Raw genomic sequence first — 6,018 nt, forward strand, 5'->3', positions numbered from 1 at the left:
ATTTGAATATATCCCCTCTTGTGATGAAGAGGCAATTTTGAAAGCGGTTGCTCACCAACCGGTTGTCTGTGGAATCCAAACCAACGACTATTTTGGCCGCTACGAAGGCGGTATTATAAACAGAAGCGACATGCCAGAGAGTGTTATCACACTTAATCACTCGGTCCTAATTGTTGGATACGGAGAAGAGGACGGGACAAAGTATTGGATAGTAAAAAATTTTTGGGGAAATGACTGGGGCGAAGGAGGGTATGCGAGAATGGAACGTGGAGTAGGGATTGCAGGAATTGATCGGGAAGCATCTTATCCCGTATAATTGTTTACATCCATTCAGTTCACTTGGATATCAGGTAACCAATTTCTGACTCTTTTTTCTAGATTATTCTCTTTTCATTTTTAAATTTTGACGGGTTAGCTATTTTTTCTTTTTTGTTGTTAAAGGAAGATGATTAATTAGTTGTTTTCTTTTTGTTGTTAAAAGAATATCTGTTAAAATATATACTTGATGCTGGATTTCTATAGCTGTTAATCAGGGATTGCTGTATTGTTAGCAATAAATGTTCATTTTATATGAAGCAGGTTATCTTTGTTGAGTTTTAATTGGTATGTAACCATGTTTGGAATGACATTCCTAATGATGTATTTATGTAGGGTTAGTGGTTTCTTGTCGCTTTATTATTATTTTTATAATAATGAATTGGTGAATCCATGTCGTCCCTTTCGTGTGTCTGATTGTTAAGTATGTGCTTGCTTGATTGTTAAGTAGACGGGTGTTGTTTACCTTTCTGTTTTTTTGGTATACTTGAGTGTGCATGTACCAGATGAACGTCAATGTTTGCTGGCTTATCTATGCATGTTCATGTTTTTTGTTTATTCTAGTCATAGATAATGTGTTTAAACTTTTTTAATTATTCTTCTTTGGCAGAGAACACCCGTTTTGATGTTCACAGTATGCATTTGTTTGGTAATGAGTTGATGAAGGAGTTTGAACTAGGGGCTAGCTGTTAGCTAGGAGATGCTGATGATGGTGATGGTCCTGCTGGATTTGGTGAGCCTTGTGATGAGGAATACTGTTTTTCTTTTGTTGTTTTCTTTTTTTGGTAAAGAGTGCTGGATTTGGTTAGTTGTTTTCTTTTTGTTGTTAAAAGAACATCTGTTAAAATACTTTATGCTAGATTCCTACAACCGTTAATCAGTGATTGTTGTATTGTTTGTTGAGTGTTAATTGGTGTTGTAACCATGTTTGGAATGGGATTCCTGATGGTGTATTCATGTAGGCTAGCAGTTTCTTGTCGCTTTTTTATTACTTTTATAATAATGAAATGGTGAATCCATGTCGTAGGTCCCTTCCTTGTGCCTGATTGTTAATTAGTAGACAGGTGCTGTTTTACCTTTCTGTTTTTTTGGTATACAGAGTGTGCATGTACCAGATGAACGCGCATGCATGTTTGTTGGCTGATCTATGCATGTGAATATTTTCTGTTTATTCTAGTCAGTACATAGATAATGTGCTTAAACTTTTTTGTTTTTCTATTTTGATTGGCAGAGAACACCCGTTTTTATGCTTCATAGTTCTTTGGTAATGAGTTGATGAGGAATACTGTCTTTCTCTTGTTGGCAATAGAGAAGAGGCAAAGTGTAACAGCTTGAATTGAGTAATGTCCTAATTCCTGTGGAACTTTTGTGCTGGCCGAATGCAAAAAATGTATTTTTAATTCTGGAGTTTAAAGCTCAGCAGCACTCTTTGTCTAGTTTCAATGGCTTTTTTACTGTTTTGAGTTGTGGAATATTATTCAGCTTCTCGTATGGAATGGCGATCTCCAGAAATCCAAAAGGGTGCTTTCATTTATGAATGTATTATTCTTATTGATTGATTGCTAAAACTTTATTTCTAACTGTGCTGATCTGTCCTTCTAAGTTAGTTCTAACTCTTCAACTGAAGACGAAACAAGAAATATCTCAAACTTAAAACCCAACTCGTTTTCCATATTATTCTTTCATTTTGTGTTGTATGTGCATTCACAATTGCATAAGCTCTCATACTATTGGCCTAATTAATTAATGCAGCGATGCCTTCATTTTTACAAACAGATGAACTTTATCATTTGAATTGTACTTTATTTCTAATTTTATAATATATCGTGCATTAAGTCTTTGTGACTTATTTGATGGAATATTTTGAAATTGGTTAATAGAATAGATAAGTTTTTTTTTCTTTTTTTGATAGAAACAGTCATATCTACTCAAAATTTGTTAAAATTTTCTGCATAATTTAAAAAGAAAAATGAATGCAATGTTAAATTGTGAAATTTATATTTTTAGAATCCAGGTACTCCGTCTTAAAACATGGACTGGTTCGGGTAAGACCTTTAATCTTTTGCTTACAAATGTTTGGAGGATGCAAGTTATAGGACAATCTATTGTACTTATAGTATAGGCAATCAAATAGCACATGTGAAGCAAAATAATTAAGCTCGAGTGCAATCGAGGGCCCTTTCGTAAAAAGAGTATTTTTATCTGTAAATAATCACTTTTGCTATTTAGTTCACCATAAAATAGTTTCGAAATTTGAGTTATATATACAACTTCGGCCTACTTTGAGCTAGGCCAAAGTCATTTATCATGAAAAAAGGTAAATAAAAAAAATACAATCAATAATGCTAACTATATTTATTTGATTATGATACTAATTATTTTTTTTATTTATATATTTAAAATGTGATAAAAATAAATTAATTAAATTGTAGTATCTTTTTCATGTAGTCTGCACATTAAAATATAATAAAAACTGGTTACTTTTTTTTTGAGAGAGAGATAGGTATCTAGTTTAAATAAACAAATAAAAACGTAAAAAAAAAAAATCATATTTGATTGGTTAATAACGTAAAAAAATATATTAAAATTCTTTTAGAATAAAAACACAACACAAGAGAGAACAGAGAAAGAATACGAAAAGAAAGAATTCTGGATGAATAAAAAATTACAAATGCATAGATATTCTAAAAAAGCACATAGAATCTTGTGCAAATACAAAAAAACAAATTAAAATTCGCATTTAACTAATCATATAATCATACAAAGAAATTCATCCTTCCTATATATTCCCTTTTCTTATCCAAATCAAATTTCACTTAAAAGTCAATGACTATGATGTTTGCATATGGATATTAAGTTGTCCTACCATCACAAAATTAGCAAGGAATGCAAAAAATTTGAAGCAAAAGTATGAAGGGATATATAATAACCATGCAAAAAAATAATAATAATAATAGTTAGTTTTAACTATTCGTTTTTATTTCAATAAGACTCACTATTAATTAAAATATAAAGACTCAGCTCTCATATATTTTATGACAACTTGCATATTGCAGTTAGCCTGTTGATGCAATATGACAACGTAATCAGTATTCTTGATAATTTTACTCTCTCAGTTATTATGCAACTCAGATAACTTTTTGTTTAACTTCACTGACAAAGAAACGAAACAGAATTAGCAAAGAATGTAAATTTTTTTTTTTTTTAGAGATAGGTAGCATGCTACTCGCGTCGTTTATTTTGTTTAGAAATAAACTTAGCTAGAAATGTGAATCTACTAAAATTCACATTTGGAACCTCGGGTACCAATCACTAAGCCTTTTGCCACTTGCTAGGGACAATCGGTAAAATATAAAGAAAATTGAAAGAAAAGTTTGTAGGAATATACAACAACTATGCAAAAAATTTAGAAATTAACAATTGTAGTTTTAGCTACTTACTTTTATTTCAATAAGGCTCACTGAAAAATTATAAAGGTTCAATTTTCATATAGCTATGAACTAACAACTTGTATACTATAGTTAGCCTGTTGAAGGAATATGACTACTTAATTAGTATTTATGGTAATTCTACTCTGTCAGTTATTGCGTAACCCAAATAACTTCTTGTTTAACTTTAGCAACAAAGGGCTTGGTGGTTGGTATCCGAGACCCAAGTTCGAATCCTAGTTGATTCACATTTCTAGCTAAGTTTATTTCTAAATGAAATAAACGAAGCTCGGTGCGTGCTACTATTCTCTTTCTCTCTCAAAAAAAAAAAAAAAAAAAAAAAAAAAAAAAAAAAACTTTAGCGACCAAAAAACGAAACTGATGAAAAAAAATTTTAGAAGTTGTTAGCATCACACAACAACATATGATCAAATAATAATAATCAATCCTTAATTTTCTGTAAGTTTGTTAGGAAATTACTACAAAGAGAACACTAATTTAACAAAGAGTTCAAAAAGATATATCATTTTAATATGTTGTCATTTGCACCAAAAAAACTAAAATTATTTAAATAAATAAATAAAATGTCTAAAGTTCTCACAAACTAATTTGAAGCACAAAGAAACAAACCTAGTAAAAAGTGCTTGATAACGTCTTCCAAGCAATTTCTTTTCTAATTAAAGTCTACGTAAAATTATCAACTCATAGAGTGTACAAAATTATACTATAAAGATGTCAATGTGGCATATATTTATCTAAGTAATTGATAAAAATAAAAAACATATAAGTTAAGCAATATGAAAAAAAATGATGCAGATTAATATAATTCATCGGTAAGCAATAAAAGAAACAAAAAAAAAAACAAATCTAAGAACTATAATGGTAAGGATGAAATAGTGCAACCAATAAAGCAAAAGAAATCTCCTTTCAAAGTCTTACTATGAATTCTTTATTGATCTATATATCACATTAAAAAAATTCTAGATATTAGTGAAACATAGAAAAGAAACAAAAAATTACCAAGCAAGCTGAAAATAAAAAACACCCAAGCCTGCTATGCCTAGATAGTTGAAAAGAAACTCAATATTTTTGTTTAATCTAGTACAGTAAAATAGCTCAATAATAAATAGGTAGAAACTTATAGAATGCTTATTACCTCTTTTAGAATCAAAAACTTATTTCTTGTTGAAATTCGGTGAAGGAATTTGCAAAGCCCTTGGTAGGGAAATTGACGACTCCAAAAATATAGGACACGGACAATTTTTATCTTTTTTATATTTTTAGATATTTTTAACCAAATTTCTTAGTGGTAACAAATAGTGTAAAAGATGCACTTTAAAGCTAGGATATGAATGTGAGTTCATAAGAAAATGAGTATCGCCTTGCATGATGATCAGATATGTAGGATTTTGTCTCTTTTTTGTCCCCTTTCATGCTGATCAAAAGTATTCGAATCACTAATAAATGTAGGAATGTCACGTCCCAGATCCTTTTGGAAAGTTAATTTTTGAAAAATTCATCCAAATTTGAAAACAGAATTACAGAAAGCATATCAATTTTTTTTTATAAGCCTTGCTCGAGACATGCACAGACCTACCACACACACAGGGTATTCTCTATTCATGTGGATAAAATCTCTCCTATACATACACGGCGTAGAAGCACAAATACAGAACCACAATCAAGTGAACTAGATGATTTAAGTGTACAACTACCAATCAACCCAATATCAAAATCCAGAATCAACTAAACCACTACAATAGGAAAAACCAAAAAGCAACAAAACTCCAATTACATATGATATCACATAACTACAAGCAGATCACAAGGTACTGAGATACATTAAATCTGAAACTAGAAATTGAGATCACTACAAAACAGGTGATTTATGGTGACAGTTAATTTAGTAACACTTAACACAAGCGCTGGCAAAAATATATTTTAGCAGCGGCTTTAACTAATTACTAGAACAGTTCTAAATCGTCGGTATATAGTAATATAAATATATTTCCCAATAGGGCAATCAGCCGACGAGGGCAAGCCGCATTCACTGGCAAACAATGAGTACAATAAGCAAGGTAAACGAGTAATCAACAATAGTAGGAAAAAGATTAGGCAAACAGATATCATGAACTAAATACAAGAACAGTGCCGCTACTGTAACATGAATCAGATACTAAAATGAAGAATACAAGTCAACCACAGTAGAAAAGAAAACTAACGAGTAGTCATCATAAACAATCAAGTACGAGGTATCGCTACTCTAAACAAGTCA

The sequence above is a fragment of the Ananas comosus genome, linkage group 3 (assembly GCF_001540865.1).
Source record: "Ananas comosus cultivar F153 linkage group 3, ASM154086v1, whole genome shotgun sequence".
NCBI classification, from domain to species: domain Eukaryota; kingdom Viridiplantae; phylum Streptophyta; class Magnoliopsida; order Poales; family Bromeliaceae; genus Ananas; species Ananas comosus.